At 38.6% G+C, this 17,783-nt stretch overlaps 1 long non-coding RNA gene across 1 annotated transcript in view; it reads right to left on the reverse strand.

Moving 5' to 3' along the window:
* LOC123333344 overlaps positions 1-14,828 on the reverse strand; it is a 125,704-nt gene extending 110,876 nt beyond the window's left edge. Inside the window, exon 1 of the long non-coding RNA XR_006550677.1 lies at positions 14,649-14,828. This is a non-coding gene — a long non-coding RNA (uncharacterized LOC123333344). The remainder of the gene's footprint in view (positions 1-14,648) is intronic.
* Positions 14,829-17,783: the final 2,955 nt, after the last annotated feature.

Genomic DNA, 17,783 nt, shown 5'->3' on the forward strand with positions numbered 1-17,783 from the left:
ACACACACACACAGAAAAATGTATACCGCAGAAACTGGCCAATGCTACAAACAGCCCTAGTTTTTTAAGTAGGGAACTGATTGTTAAACATTGTCCAGCATACCAACATTCAGGACTGTCTCTGTCTTTATTTCCGATGTCTTTTTCTCTCATCGTTTCATACCTCTGCTTCACTATTCCTCCTTTTCCCCTACTGGCCAGTTATCTCTGAGTTTTTATGTGTGTTGCAAAAAATATGGATACCAAGAAGTTTTAAGATTCACAATTTATAATCGAGGCATTCAAAGATAGATCTACTGCGCTAGGGCCAAGGGGATGACCTGAAAGAAGCAAAAATGCCCAGAACAGGGATGCTGGGACAGGATCTCAAGCTTACCTCCTATATTGCCACAGTTACATCCCCTGATTAGACTTTTCCCTTGAAAGAGTTTCCCATATGGGTGCTCAGGGTATCTCCAGGAAGTCTGTCTCTTGGTGTCCTGATTGTTTTCCTTCCATTCTAGCTTCTTGCCACTGTCCTCGATGCAAATTAAAGAGTTTTGCCAGATTCAAATGACTAGATTGATTTCTTCCTCTGAAAGTGAGATTTTGACACAAGTTTAAGTGAAGAAGTAGTCTTTCAAGCTGCCCAGGGAAGGCCAATAAAACAGAAAGATTCCTTTTGAAAGTAAGTTAAACTTTCACTAACCCCAGGAAGTTCAGAGGACTTATTTTTCCAAGCTCTCATAACTGTAGTTAATTTACTGAAAAATGTATTCTATAAAATATGAAAGGTTCTTTATCAAAATTATTTCAAAGGCTAGGGACTCTCCTGAGCTTTCTTCCCAGCCAGGATGATAGAAAAATGCTTACTGGACAGAATGATGCAATTCAAGTCCCTCTACAAAGGTGACATATTATTCCAATTACATGACAAACCTGCATATAATTTCTCTGTTTGATATGAAGAAAGCAACCACCACAGGAAACTCTTTGTTGAATTCTGTCGTATGAAAATAAAATTCCAGAGATTCTGTTATTCTTCTTTTGAAGAGTTAAAAAAAAAAATTTAAGAATCAGCTGCCTCTCCTAGAAATCCATTTTTGATTAATGACACAAAATATTTAATGCTCTTCTGGTTGACTTTCATCCCCAAACCATTTATGTGCGCTAGTTTCTTTAAAACAAAAAATCTGTGAGTAAAATATCTGCCACACAATTCAAAAGAATTCGTGTTTAAATGCTAAAGACTTTCTGATTTATCTTTTATTCCAACAATTCTATATAAACTTGACTTTCAAAGAAACCAAGAAAAAATTGAGAATAGGCCATGTTATGATAAGATCAGATCAGTCGCTCAGTCGTGTCCGACTCTTTGCGACCCCATGAATCGCAGCACGCCAGGCCTCCCTATCCATTACCAACTCCCAGAGTTCACTCAGACTCACATCCATCGAGTCGGTGATGCCATCCAGGCATCTCATCTTCTGTCGTCCCCTTCTCCTCCTGCCCCCAATCCCTCCCAGCATCAGAGTCTTTTCCAATGAGTCAACTCTTCGCATGAGGTGGCCAAAGTACTGGAGTTTCAGCTTTAGCATCATTCCTTCCAAAGAAATCCCAGGGCTTGTTCTCTTTCAGAATGGACTGGTTGGATCTTTCAGTCCAAGGGACTCTCAAGAGTCTTCTCCAACACCACAGTTCAAAAGCATCAATTCTTCGGTGCTCAGCCTTCTTCACAGTCCAACTCTCAAAAACGTATATTTTAATTTCCAAAATTAGAACTCTTAACATTCTCATTAATATGGCCCTGGGTCATGTCTAATATCTGCTTTACCAGTTATGATGTTTAGATAACTAGGTCAGAGCTCACTCCATCACTCCCTTCCAAATATCTCTGCCCAGGTAATTTACCTCTAGGAATGGAGTCCTAAATTTTGAGGGAATTGTGATCAAATCCAGGTCAGAGACTCTAATGTGCATTTCTCAATCAATATCACTTAACACATCCCTGGACCTACAGAAGATGGCCAATAAATCTTGGTTGAATAAGAAATGGATGAAAGTGAGAAACCTTCTTGAGAACTTCACACTTCCAGAGCAATGTATCTGTAATCCTTGGGAATACTAACTATAGTTTCCATGGTAATTCAAACCTGCAGTTTTTTCTCATATGAAGAAAGAGAAAACAGAAATGTGTAATAGCTGAATTGTGTGTGTTATGTCATAATGTTGTTAATATGTGATATTTTAAATGCTTTCTACAAAGAAAAGCCTCTTGATGAGAGTGAAAGAGGAGAGTGAAAAAGTTGGCTTAAAGCTCAACATTCAGAAAATGAAAATCATGGCATCTGGTCCCATCACTTCATGGGAAATAGATGGGGAAGCAGTGGAAACAGTGTCAGACTTTATTTTGGGGGGCTCCAAAATCACTGCAGATGGTGATTGCAGCCATGGAATTAAAAGGTGCTTACTCCTTGGAAGAAAAGTTATGGCCAACCTAGATAGCATATTCAAAAGCAGAGACATTACTTTGCCAACAAAGGTCCATCTAGTCAAGGCTATGGTTTTTCCAGAGGTCATGTATGGATGTGAGAGTTGGACTGTGAAGAAAGCTGAGAGCCAAAGAATTGATGCTTTTGAACTGTGGTGTTGGAGAAGACTCTTGAGAGTCTCTTGGACTGCAAGGAGATCCAACCAGTCCATTCTGAAGGAGATCAGCCCTGGGATTTCTTTGGAAGAAATGATGCTGAAGCTGAAACTCCAATACTTTGGCCACCTCATGCGAAGAGTTGACTCACTGGAAAAGACCCTGATGTTGGGAGGGATTGGGGGCAGGAGGAAAAGGGGACAACATAGGATCAGATGGCTGGATGGCATCACCGACTCGATGGACATGAGTTTGGGTGAATTCCAGGAGTTGGTGATGGACAGGGAGGCCTGGCGTGCTGCAGTTCATGGGGTTGCAAAGAGTCGGACACGACTGAGCGACTGAACTGAACTGACAAAATTGGTAGTTAGAACTCTAGGCTGAATTAAATTCATATTAAAATAATTTTTGCAATAATATTTCATGGATGGTGCTATGTACTTTCTAAAGTATCATGTTAGCATAAGAGACATCAGACCTGGTTGCTCCTTTCTGAGTGATGAGAAGATTAATTAGTGAGTTTGGGAAATGTCTCATCCATCAAGTTCCTTGTCAACATTTACCTAATGGTTTTAGCAGCCACTGATGACCTTTGGCCAAATCTGTTATTTCACTAAGGATTATAAAATGTTGACATACTTAATTTTACTATGTCTTCTGAATTATCTGTTCTACTATAAATAATTTTTCCACATTAACTATTTGTTACCTTGAAATGTGGTTTGTATAGGAAAGGCAGGAGAAGTGCTTGATTTATTTCCTTTCTTTACCGTTTTCAGAATAATAATATGTTGCTCTAGCAAATCAGTGAGGCTGCCTTTTTTGTTTTTAGTATCATGAAGAATTCAGATTTTTCTTTATACATATAATCTGTTTTATACAGTGTGGTCATTCTTTTCAGTGCTAAATTTTTCATTTTTATGCCAGTGAGAACTTCAAGTTGGCTCCTGAGACATTTTGACCTGACTCCTATAATCTTGCAATAGCTTCCCTGTCTTTAGTTCAACAACATATACCAGAATCATCTTTTTATTTCCTGTCAGAGACCTGGAACTAGTTTAAAAAGGATCTCTAGATCTTTTTCATGAGAAATAATAGAGACCAAAATCTGGGTACTAGAGTTGCTTATTTATACTAGGTTGTCATATTTGAAGGCCTTTTCAGTACACAAAGGTATGAAATAGGCTATTAAATTTTGTTATATTAGCAAGATAAAAGTAAACTGTACTGATATTCCAATGGAAACATAGTCATTACATGACTTTTGGTTAATTTCACTGATTTTGCATTTCTCTTTGTTTTACAAATGTTCCTAAAAACATTAGCACAATTGTTTATTTTTTCTATTTTCCAACATATAATTAGTTTAAAATATCATTGCACAATGCAGTTCAATATTTTTTGATATTCTTTTGTTCTTAAACTAAATACTGCTGCTGCTTCTGCTGCTGCTAAGTCACTTCAGTCGTGTCCGACTCTGTGCGACCCCATAGATGGCAGCCCACCAGTCTCCCCCGTCCCTGGGATGCTCCAGGCAAGAACACGAGTGGGTTGCCATTTCCTTCTCCGATGCATGAAAGTGAAAAGTGAAAGTGAAGTTGCTCAGGTGTGTCCAACTCTTCGCGACCCCATGGACTGCAGCCTACCAGGCCCCTCCGCCCATGGGATTTTCCAGGCAAGAGTACTAGGAATGTACAAATTGCTATGTGTTAAAGTCACTTGAAATAATTCTTCTCAATGTTCATTCATCTCACTTTTTTTTTTGATCACCAACATCTCAAATGCCTATTTTGTAAGGTGGAAGTATGAGTGCCTCTAGCTTTTCTATCATGTCTTCAAATCTCTATCTTAGCTTAACTTTAATAGTTATACTTTTCACTTTTAGATGTTCAAGGTTATTAGAATATATAACTGGCTCTACAATTATTGGAATTTACTGTTTGATTTGGTTTGCTTTCTGGAATTTATAATTGCCTTTATTTTTTCTTGAACAATTTAATTTTGTCATGTTTTAAACATACCATTTTTGTTTTTACAAATATCTTTCATAGAAAGACCCCCATTTTTCTGCTCTAAAATGCTTCATTTGCTGTCCAGCCTTGCTCCTTAGCTGTCATTCTGCCTTTCTTTTATCCTCAGTTTTGCTTCTCTATTTTCTGACTCTCTCATTTACTCCCTTATTTTGCTGGGCTAAAGTCAAGTCTTTAAAAAGGTATTTGGGAGTTTTTCCAGACTCAGTATAAGTACTCCCTCAGATCCCTGCAACTGTTCTGCTCTCCCTGAGTGCCTCAGCTCTCCACTTGGCGTCTTGCCCACAGGACTTCTACCAATGGCTCAATCCATTCCCACAGTCATGGAGCCAATTTTTTGTAGTTGCTGACACAACTGCATTATGAAGAGAACCAACCATGGTGCCAGTGCTGGAAAAAGAACCTGACCAAGTAGCTTCACTGGACCTGTAGGGCTTCCAGAATCTTCCCAAAGAGATGGGTAACACAATCATGAGGTGCTATGATGTGGGTTAGACTTGAACAATAAGAGACCTGAGACAGAAAGAAGGTGACAGAATAGTTCTAAAGATTCTAATAGTTCTTCTTCCTTGACTATGGAACATTCTGGAACACAGAAGTTTATATGGCCTTTCCAAACCCAAGAATTGGTTGCCCAAATTAAAAACATTTAGCCAGCTCAAAGATGTACCCCTTTAATTTTCTACTCCTCCTTTTCTACTTTATTCCTCTCTTCCCCCCGCTCTTTCTTGCTTTCATGGAATTGAACTTCCTAATAAAGAGTCAGCGCCTTACTTTACTATTATGAGCTAAGCCCATCCTTGTCCTCTTTTTCTATATTTCTAAAATTTAACATCAGTGATGTAAAATTACAAGACTCCAGAGGGACAGCAGGCAGACTTTTATGACTAGCTTACCATTCTGAATGGCACGTCCTGTCACTAGCTTAGGAGATAGGCATGTCGCACTGGGCAAGTACATGCATTGGGGCCAAGGCAAGAAGAGTTTTCGTTCAATCATTTACTCAGTGCATATCTGATAAACCTATGCCAGATGCATGGGATTCAGAAATACAAGATACATTCTCATACTCTAATTGATGATTTCTCATGGAAATATACCTATTTTCTGAACGAATACTCTGGCAATTTCTCAGTCATGGCATACCTTTCATATACTTTGCTAAGTCATTTGCTAAGTCACTTCTGCTGCTGCTGCTGCTGCTGCTAAGTCACTTCAGTCGTGTCCGACTCTGTGCGACCCCGTAGACAACAGCCCACCAGGCTGCCCCGTCCCTGGGATTCTCTAGGCAAGAATACTGGAGTGGGTTGCCATTTCCTTCTCCAATGCATGAAAGTGAAAAGTGAAAGTGAAGTCTCATGTACTTTTAATTTTTGTCAAAACTCCTCTGTTCTGTCCTTATTTCTAGGGAGTTGCATAACCTGAAGGTTGGCCTTTGAGGGTGGCAACAGAGTCTCAATTTCTTTTCTTTAACTAACTGTTTTTTAAAGCTTCTCTCTCTGACATGGCTGAGAAATGACTGTTCATAACACAGGTTGAAAACGATGCCAAAGGGAAAGTAACATTTTTCTCTTGTTCTTTTTTCTCAATTTACTAAGCTATTACCTCCACTTACTCATGTGTTTCTCACAACTCAGGAGGTAAACAGAGCGAGTGTTGTTTCTTCATTGCATAGAAGAGGAAATTGAGGCTGCAAGATTAAACTATCTGGCTCATGGGTACTAAATGCAACATCAGGCAAGAATTCCAGTTATACCTCTTGGAGAATTTTTTTCAGTGACATTTTAATAGAGTTTCAAGGCCCAGGTAGAAGATGGAAAGACACTAAAGGAATCTCTGGGCCTTCTGTTCTTAGTGCCTCAATTACCTGTGAACACAGGTACAGAAATCAATTTCAGAATTTCCAGACTCAAAGGAAGAGGGAAAGAACCAGGCTCAGGAGTAAGAATGAGGTGGCCCTGAGCACCCAGGTAGCTCAGTCGTCTTGTAGATTCTGTTCCTGACTGCTCTCAACTCCAATTTATTCATCCTCATTCTTGGTTCCCACTTTCTTTGCATCAGGCTGTCCAACTCACCTATTGAGTCTTGACATGTGTTATGGGATCTTTTTATTCCCATTCATTCATTCAAATGTCCACAGGTTGTTATCTCACCACTGCTGGACACAGATTAGCTATTTAATAAAACTGTATTAAACCTACATGTACACCCTAATCTGAAATTCTGTTTCAGTCTTACTTATAAAAACTTCAGGCACTGCCTTTTCTTTTTCACTGTTTCTTTAATTTCTCGTCTTATGGCCTGACATGTTTATATTCGTAGGAGCAGTGCAGTAATTAGAACTTTTGGATAGTGAACAAAAGAAATTGACTCTGCTATACTAAGCGAGGAGAAGGAAATGGCAACCCACTCCAGTGTTCTTGCCTGGAGAATCCCAAGGACGGGGGAGCCTGGTGGGCTGCCGTCTATGGGGTCGCACAGAGTCGGACACGACTGAAGCAACTTAGCAGCAGCAGCATACTAAACAAAAAACTTTAAAAATATATTTAAAAATAAATAAATGTGCATAATATGGGATAATTTGAAAATAGAAGGAAAAGCAAAAGAAACAGACTCACAAGGAGCAAAAAATAAGGTGGCTCCAGGGATCCAAGAGCTGAATTTAACTGATAGGCTTGTCAGCTTGCCCCTGCTGAGATGACTCAGCTTCATCCGAGATGAAGGTTTCGTCCTAGATTCTGTGTTCAGAATTCAAAGTCCCAGAGAGTGAGTGGACTTTGTCAGCATTGTGTCCTCTACTCAAGCCCTCGCTGGGGGCCAACGTGCTCCTCAGTTCCCTAAGATGGCGGACAATGGCAAGAATGAACACCCCTCCCCAACACTTAAAGCACTATGTCAAAAATTAGGGGGAAATGGGTTGCAATCACCCAGTTTGCAGAGTATACTGGCAAGAGCAATGAGCTGGAACTGTTTCTGCTCCTTGGCTGTGTGACTGTGTGAAACAACCAGTGTGCCGTTTCATATTTCTACAATTCAGGTTTCTCATTGACAAAATACAAAGCTTGGACAGATGATAATTAATATTCCTTTTGTTGTTGTTGTTCCTAAAATTGTTTTTCCAACTTCACAGAGTTCTCCTCAGTAAGTAGTTTGTACTTTAGTGGTTTTATAGACCAGAAGTATTTCCTTTGCTTCTATTCAGAGCATTGTTCATGGATGAGCAACCCTTGTGTCTCACATCTTTGAAATCTTCCTTCTCACCAGTGCTCACCGTTCTGTGCTGACCCCAATACCTCTCCTTAGTCCTGGCCTTCACTAGCACAACCCATTCTCTTCTGATGTATGATATTGCATCTCTTTAATACTGTCTATGAAATGCTTTCTTAGTTTCTTTTTCTACCAATAGTATAATCAATAGAATACAGAAGTTATTTGCTTCTTTATTTTTGTTTTCCAAAGGAACCTTGTCAAACTGCTAGTAATGTTTTCAACCCAATTTTCTCCACCCAGATATTTTTTAAACTGTTAGAAAACTTAAAGTTTTCAAAAAGTTTTCTCTGTTTTATCCAGATATATTTTCTCCAGAACAGCCATTGGATTGGCCTTGAATAAACATTTGAGACAACTTTTGTGCCCACCTTCTTCATGCTTTTTTAATGTGGATACCAATAATCATTTATTTTTTAATTCTTTCAATAGTTATATAGACTGGAGCTGAATTGATTCTATGTATGGCCATACACAATAGGCCACCTAAAGCCAGGAGCCGGCTCATTGGAAAAGATCCGATGCTGAGAAAGACTGAAGGCAAAAGGAGAAGGGTGTGGCAAAGGATGAGATGATTAGATAGCATCACTGACTCAATGGGCATGAATTTAAGCAAGCTCTAGGGGATTGTGGAGGACAGAGGAGCCTGGCATGCCACAGTCCATAGGGTCGCAGACTCAGACACGACTTAGTGACTGAAGAGCAACAACAAATTACCATAAGCAAAACAAAATTTTACTTTTTCATCCTCATGTAATATTAATTTTGTATTAGCCACTAAGTTAAGCTGTATTACAAATGCAAAGATACACAAGGTATAGTCACTACCTTGAAGGAACTTATACATCCTAAGATTTTCAAGGGGAGATGAAACATAACAGCTCCCTAAAGTACAAATCTGTATATAATGAGTGTCCTAAGACAGCAGTGATGCAGTGTTAAAAAGTGCAAAGAAGAGTGAAATTATCTCCATTCAGGTGAGCAGGGAAGACTTCATGGGACAAGGAAAGACTGGAACAAGGATCCAGGTAAAGAACAAACAGGTCTCCCATCATCCCCTCTTACTTCCCAATAATCGATTCCCCAAATACAATTAGTTAATTCATTCTTTACTCATTTGTACCCAGCCCTCCAGTGACTTTTCACTATGCTGGGGATAAAATCCTCTCCTCTTACTGTGGCTCACAAGACCCTACATGATCTAGTCTTTTCTCCTACCATTCTGAGATTCACCTATCATTTTCCAGCCATACTGGCCTTCTTTCTAAGTCTTCGATACAGCAAAGGACATTTGCTTTAGGACACTGGTTCTTATTGTTTTTTTGCCAGAACTCTCAGCCCTCAGATTTTTATAGGACTGGTATTTGCTTATCCTTTAAGTCTCACCCCAAACATCACAGCTGCACTGAGGCCTTCCATGACCCTCGTCCAGATTAACATGTTTCCGACATTTTGCTGATCACTCTACTTTGCTTCTTTTAACTTATCTGAAATTTTCTTGCTCATTTATTTGTTTGCTTTTTAAATTTCTACTTTCTCCTGACTAGAATATTATCAATAGTTTTTATTATATGATAGGCCTTTATGTTAGACAGTAACACAAACATTTGGCTTTATTAGTATCTAATTTATTATTAATTTTATTATTAGAGTAAATAGTAAGTTTTTAAATTCTTCTAAAAACTACTTACAGAGATCAATAAAACAAAGTTCAAGAATTTAGCAAAATTCCCCAAACTTTTAAATATATCTTACCGAACAAACACTTTATGTTTTAGGTTACTTTAATGTTTTAAACACCTTTTGAAAATAGACAGCATACTACTATAATGATTACAAAACTAATAAACACATTAACTCTAAAACCAAGAATAAAGTTATGTATGTAATATATATTATATTTTGTCTTTCTATTATTTCTTCTCTTATTTTCCTTGGTTTCCATTAAGATCCCTACACGGGGCTTTGCTAATCTCACCAGATCTTTAAGAAAATGCTATCATTTTAGCCTAACTAGGTTTTGAGTCAGAGAAGGCAATGGCACCCCACTCCAGTACTCTTGCCTGGAAAATCCCATGGATGGAGGAGCCTCGTAGACTGCAGTCCATGGGGTCGAGAAGAGTCGGACACGACTGAGTGACTTCACTTTCACTTTTCACTTTCATGCATTGGAGAAGGAAATGGCAACCCACTCCAGTGTTCTTGCCTGGAGAATCCCAGAGACAGGGGAGCCTGGTGGGATGCCAGCTATGGGGTCGCACAGAGTCGGACACGACTGAAGCGACTTAGCAGCAGCAGCAGCAGCAGCAGGTTTTGAGTGGCTCAGATGGTAAAGAATCTGCCTACAATGCAGGAGACCCAGGTTCAATCCCCGAGTCAGGAATATCCCCTGGAGACAGGAATGGCAACCCACTCCAGTATTCTTGCCTGGAGAATTCCATGGACAGAGGAGCCTAGTAGGCTACATACAGTCCATGGGTCATAACAAGTCGGACACGACTGAGCGACTAATACTTTCACTTCATGAAAAGTTTTAATTCTTAGTTGAGACATGGCCCTGACTGAGCAGTCTAAGGTGATTTCCAGGCTGCTAACCAGTAGTAAATTTCTTTTTCTAGTAAAATTCTAATCATTGCATTGTGAGGCTTTTAACTTTTTTGTTTTATTTATATAAAAGTTTTAATTTTTTGAGACACAGTAGCTTTCAAAGAGGTAAGGAATTCTTCTAAGTTTTATCCTATCCACTGCCTTGTCACATTGATATATTAGTGTGGTCTGTCAGTACTATTAAAATCTTATATATTTCTTATTAGTATTTTATTTTAATTAGTTGGACCATCAAGAATTGTCAGCTTCTAGGAGATGAGGGATAGTGTCTGCATAGTCAGCTTTACTCTTTCGTACATTTGGTTAATTCATCATTTAGAACACTCTGTTGAATCCTCCTTTTGCTTGATTATTGTGTGTGACCAGTGAAGCTGATTAGCTGCAGACACCCTTTGAATCTGATTAATTATATGTGCTGATCAGGCTTTCCTTCTCTTGCTACTGAATCTACTTTTGCTGGGATAACCTGGCTTCCTTATAGACTCACTGGATCAAAGAAAGTACATACCTAAACTTTATAGATAGATATTTGGGTAAATTTTTTATATATTAGCAATTCCTTATATATTTGGATCAATAAAATATGAAGCATATTCTATTAGATACACTCTTCTATATTGTAATACCTTTTGGGGATCTCATACAAACTTTTCTTGTTTGAGTATTATTAGGAACTTCCAGCCTTTCTTAGAGTCAACTTCTTTAGTTAACTTTTGTCACAAGAATTATCACTAATCTTATTTACAGTTCAGTTCAGTTCAGTCGCTCAGTCATGTCTGACTCTTTGCGACCCCATGAATTGCAGCACGCCAGGCCTCCCTGTCCTTCGCAAATAAACCTGGCCAGTAAGAGCCTCTGTAATTTGCCTTTCTTTATTTCAGCACTTGTGCTGACATTTGCTTGTGTCCAGCAACATCCTTTGGAGTTCAGTTTCCTTATTTATAAAATTAGTACAAATAGATTGGCCCAGGTTCATACAGATTCTTTTTTCTGCCCTAAAATTTGGCATCGTCTACCTTTCAAAGAGCCTTTATTGTGTGCATATGTGCACATGTGTGTGTAGATTAGAGATCAAAATATGGATGCTAGAAATATATAATGAGATCCGGGTCACTGACAATAGTTCCAAAGCTGGGATACATGTCACGAATTTGCAGTTTTCTCCATTCAGCATGTCACATGACTGCACTGATATGCACACACACATATATGAATATATAAAAATATGATAAAGTATGTATTTAAGAGAGAATAAAAATATATAAAAGCATAAATCCAAAAAAAGTGGGTGTTTAAACATTTAAGGTGGAGGACTCCTGGGAAGGCGGTGGCAGTGGGACCTTAGTTTCCCACCAGGGATTGAACCCAGGCCCCCGGTGTGGAAGTGTCAAGTCCTAACCCCTGGACTGCCAGGGAATTCCTGGTGGCAGAATTTTTAAATTTCCCCAAATCGCATCATGTAAATAGGTACAGGGAATAGGGGAGCAAAGCCTAAAACCTACATGGACAACGTCTATCACTAGGTTAACTATAAACTTCCAAATATGAGCAGGTGGAGACCAACCACCATCACCAAGAAGAATCACAGTTTCAACAATGTTGTGAGACAAAGCAGAGGAAAGACAAAAGTTTCTGATAGCTCCAGAGCTGAAAAGTATCCAAATTGTCAGCAGGTACTCACTGGTAAACTCATCAAGATATTTCAAGGCTAGCAGCTGGAATCAGGAGGGAGAAGCAGGCCTGAATTCACAGTGTGAGCTAAGGGACCATGGTATGTAAAGTGGTCTTAGAAAAATCTGGTCTTTATAAGCCATTGAGAGTAATCAGCTAAAATTCCCTTTCAGTATCAAATCTTGCATCAAGTATAAAATACTGAAAATAGAACTCCCAATTAGGAAAAAAAAAAAAAAGACAAAAAATGGTTCAGGAAAATATTGGAGAGAAAGAATCAGAGTTAGAAGGTCTTATAAAAATGTCAACTTTTATTATTCAACACATTTTGAAAATTACAGGAGGAAATCTAGAGCTATGATTCTAGGAAAGCTATCTGGATTTCCCTCCCTGTAATACAGAAAAATGCAAAACATATGAAGAGCATAACAGAAGAGGATTTTATAAGGAGAAAATTTTATAATAAGAAAGAAAACGAGAAGCAAAATAATATCCTTACAGATAATGAAGGCATGCCAGGATGATCTGAACGCAAAAATAGATGAAAACTATAACCAAATTCTTAAAAGTGAGATTAGATGATTTAAGAAAATGTTAATAACCAGGAAATAACATAAATCTTAATTTTAAAATTTTAGAAATTATATAATTGGAGAACAGGAGAATAAATAGAAAAATTTGAAATTTGAGCTTACAAATGTAGAAAATCTTTAATAAATGAAAATGTCATTTCAGAATTGAAGAATCAAACAGGAAGGACACAAGAGAAAATCAATAAACACACTGAATGCCTTAAGAAAATAGAAAGCAAATGATAAAAAATGAAAAAGAAGTAGGATGTTAAAAAGTATTTGAAAAACAGCGACAGGTATAAGCTGACAGGCAAGGAAGACTAAGCACACACATAAAAGGGGATCCTCGGGGCAGAAGCTAAAGCAACAGAAGAGAACAAATACCATAATATATACATCAAAAGGCCTTTTCTGAAACAAAAGATGGCTTGAAACTACCAGGTGAAAGGGCCACTGTATTCCTGCTTCAGTTCAGTTCAGTCGCTCAGTTGTGTCCGACTCTTTGCGACCCCATGAATCGCAGCACGCCAGGCCTCCCTGTCCATCACCAACTCCCGGAGTTCACCCAGACTCACGTCCATCGAGTCAGTGATGCCATCCAGCCATCTCATCCTCTGTTGTCCCCTTCTCCTCCTGCCCCCAATCCCTCCCAGCATCAGAGTCTTTTCCAATGAGTCAACTCTTCGCATCAGGTGGCCAAAGTACTGGAGTTTCAGCTTTAGCATCATTCCTTCCAAAGAAATCCCAAGGCTGATCTCCTTCAGAATGGACTGGTTGGATCTCCTTGCAGTCCAAGGGACTCTCAAGAGTCTTCTCCAACACCACAGTTCAAAAGCATCAATTCTTCGGCGCTCAGCCTTCTTCACAGTCCAACTCTCACATCCATACATGACCACTGGAAAAACCATAGCCTTGCTTATGGACTGGCTAAATCTAATAGCTTGTGTCTTTCTTTTAATATTTTGTCAAACAGCCACTAGAAGCTAAGACTTGCTACTAATATTTTGTCTTTCAACTTCTTCTCTTAAAGCTCTAATTCTAATAGGTACATTAGCTGCTTTATAATTTTTTTTGGTGACCATTTTACCATGTGTTTTGTTACTGCCTAATATGAATCACCATCTTTACAGCCACAGATAGAAGTTTTCTCTCTCATCAACCACCACCAGCCCTTAACCCAACTCCACATATTCTTTTTCGCTATAGCACTCCATTTCTGGTGCTATTAGCCAGGATAGATTATCCTGCAGTTACTAACAATCACAAAATCTCAGTGACTGAAACAATAAGTTTTTTTTCTTCCTCATGCTGTATCTCTACTGCACGTCAACTAGAGACTCTGCTTCATGGTTTTCTTATTCTGGGATCCAGTCCTTCATCTGGATCATTGCCAGTAGCCATGTCAAAGGAAGAGAGTAACCAAGGATCTTAGATCAACAATTAAATCTGGAAGTAACTCATATAGTATTGATAACTCCTTTACAAGGACTAATAACATAGCCTTGTCTAAACACAACAGGGTCAGGAAATATATACCTATCTTAGAAAGGGAATGAAACAGTATTTGCCAAAAAACACTAATGACCATCAACACAAACAGAAACAAATGATATTTTATATTTTGCTTTTAGCACCTAACAGTATTTTAGAATTCTTCATATCAGTACACCTATACAGCACTTTTGAAAGTCGCATAGTGACCCATTAGATGCTTTAATAATCAGTTATTAAACCTTTCTGTTGCTGGTAAATACTTAAGACTGTTTTGCTATAAATATTGCTACATTGAACATCTTTGCACATAAATAACTTTGTATAAGTAAAAGTAAAGCTTTCAGATCCAAGAAAGAAAAATGCAGCCTTGACATCACTTACAGACAGCTTTCTGTTGTTTGAAGCTGGTGTGGCACTCACAGCTGGACCACACTGTTCTCTTGTTGGACATATACAATCTGTGGAATGCCAGCATCAAACAACGTCACTCTGAAACTGTGATAAAATTAGTCTAAACAAGGCTATTTTATAATTTCTTCTCAGCACTGATAAAAAACAAGGTCTCTGTACAAACACCACAAAATACCAAACAGCCCCTCTTGCAATTTAATAAGACTGGCTGCAGGTTTTTTTTTTTTTTTTTTTTTTTTTTTAAACTAATTTACAGCTCTAGCCTCATTCTAGTCTAATCTTACCTCTCTCCAGGTAAGATTAACTGAGATACTCAGTCATAGACTTGTTGCAACTTTCTGACGGCACCCAATAGAGGGGAAAATTCCCTCTTCCTTGGACTCTTCCTCAAAGCATCCAATCAAAGCTGGTATCTCCTAACAGGGAGTTAGAATGTGTCTAACAGCTCTGTCTTCTAATTTCATTTCACTCCTAGTGAGAGTTGTACTTGGTAGGCTATGCCCTGATTCTAGCTTATAGCTACTTTCTTGTTGGCCCACACAGAAAAGACCTATAGAATAAATTGGGTTGGCCAGAAACTTCATTTGAGTTTTTCCATAAGATGCTACAAAAAAATAAAAGCTTTTTTGCCAACCAAATCACTTTCCTTTTAATTTGAATTAGCTGCCATTTAAAAATGGAAAAGGATTTCCATCAATAGGCAGATTTATCAACACTGGGCCTACAATTCCAATTGGCTGGAACTAAGTAACACCTATGATAAGGGCTAAGTCACACTGGCTCCAGTTTTCCAGTCTCCATACTTCCATTACCTTACACTGGTCATTGGCTCCTTTGTTTATTTACCTGTCTGGTTTCCCTGGGCTTTCGGGTTAGTGATTCTGCTCATAGCATGCAGATAACAGGAATGAAGAAGAAAAGAGGGGTCAGACTTGCTTCCATGTAGAATACTTAAACAAAGACCCCACAGGATATCTTAACTATTTTAGACTAATCTCTGTTTTTCTCAAAAGTATTCACTGAATTGCCCGTTCTGCAGGAGTCCTTAATAAAAGATTAATTGAAAAAATAAGAATTACTTTCCCAAAACCTGTGAACTGCAAAGGCAGTCAACATAAGAAATCTTAAAATTATTTTCTTCTGCTTAATTTGATGTAATATATATGCATAAAAACCCATCTCCTATTTGAATGCTACTTTAATGAAAGTGCTAATGGTGGCATAAGGCTTTTTAAGTTTAAAAAGATCTAAAAATATCACTCCATTCTTATCTCCAAAACATTCTACTTTGTATCAATCCAGCTTGACTGAGTCTAAATGACACTCAGTGGCACACTGTAGTTCTTTAGAAAAGGCTTTACTAACAAGCAAATGTAACCGCAAGATGCTATCAGCCCTTCTAAGAAGGAAAAGGAAATCAGTCCTAGGCTGGTGACATGTCTGGGAGGATTGCCTGCCTTCTTGAAGTCAAAGGGGACAGGCATATTTTTGAAGAGAGCCTGAATTCTGCCCACCCTGACTCTTGGTGGATTACAGCTGTCAGTTATAAAAAGCAGCATTATATAGATAAGAGCTTTTATTTTTAAAATAAAAATCTATCACACTCAAAACTTTGTTTAGGTATGATATGAACATTGGAACAATAGATATATCTAGTAAGTGCTTTTAGTATATACACTCAAACATTATATGTGAAAATACACTATCATAAATATTCTATAAAAATTTTATAAATATTATGCATGTTATATTTCTTTAGAAGAAATATATGCTTATTTCTTTGCCCTAAGATTCAAGATCAAGATTCAGGTTGAAGGCATATAAATTCTGTTTAGTGTTCAAAGTCTAATCTTTTCACTGATGAGTCTGAATATGGAGTTGGACACAACAAAGAGGAAAAGTGAAGTCAAAGGCTATTGAATTATAATAATAGCCACCAGTACTAAGTACTTACTATGTGTCACGCATGGTATTAAAAACTCTTTGCATATTTTCACAGAATCTTTACAACATATCCTTATTATTCCCATTTTCTTCACCCAGGGACTCTTCAGTTCAGTTCAGTTGCTCAGTTGTGTCCGACTCTTTGTGACCCCATGAATTGCAGCACACCAACTCTCGGAGTTCACTCAAACTCATGTCCATCAAGTCGGTGATGCCATCCAGCCATCTTATCCTCTGCCGTCCCTTCTCCTCCTGCCCCCAGTCCCTCCTAGCATCAGGGTCTTTTCCAATGAGTCAACTCTTCGCATGAGGTGGCCAGCATATTGGAGTTTCAGCCTCAGCATCAGTCCTTCCAATGAATATTCAGGACTGATTTTCTTTAGGATGGACTGATTGGATCTCCCTGCAGTCCAAAGGACTCTCAAGGGTCTTCTCCAACACCACAGTTCAAAAGCATCAATTCTTCAGCACTCAGCTTTCTTCACGGTCCAAATCGCACATCCATACATGACCACTGGAAAAACCATAGCCTTGACTAGACAGACCTTTGTTGACAAAGTAAAGTCTCTGCTTTTGAATATGCTATCTAGGATGGTCATAACTTTCCCTCCAAGGAGTAAGCATCTTTGAATTTCATGGCTGCAATCACCATTTGCAGTGATTTTGGAGCCCAGAAAAATAAAGTCTGACACTCTTTCCACTGTTTCCCCATGTATTTCCCATGAAGTGATGGGACCAGAAGCCATGATCTTCGTTTTCTGAATGTTGAGCTTTAAGCAAACTTTTCACTCTCCTCTTTCACTTTCATCGAGAGGCTTTTTAGTTCCTCTTCACTTTCTGCCATAAGAGTGGTGTCATCTGCATATCTGAGGTTATTGATATTTCTCCCAGCAATCTTGATTCCAGCTTGTGCTTCTTCCAGCCCAGCATTTCTCATGATGTACTCTGCATATAAGTTAAATAAGCAGGGTGACAATATCCAGCCTTGACGTACTTCTTTCCCGATTTGGAACCAGTCTGTTGTTCCATGTCCAGTTCTAACTGTTGTTTCCTGACCTGCATCCAGGTTTCTCAAGAGGCAGGTCAGGTGGTCTGCTATTCCCATCTCTTTCAGAATTTTCCAGTTTATTGTGATCCACACAGTCAAAGGCTTTGGCATAG

This window comes from Bubalus bubalis, chromosome 4 (genome assembly GCF_019923935.1).
Source record: "Bubalus bubalis isolate 160015118507 breed Murrah chromosome 4, NDDB_SH_1, whole genome shotgun sequence".
In the NCBI taxonomy this organism is placed as follows: Eukaryota; Metazoa; Chordata; class Mammalia; order Artiodactyla; family Bovidae; genus Bubalus; species Bubalus bubalis.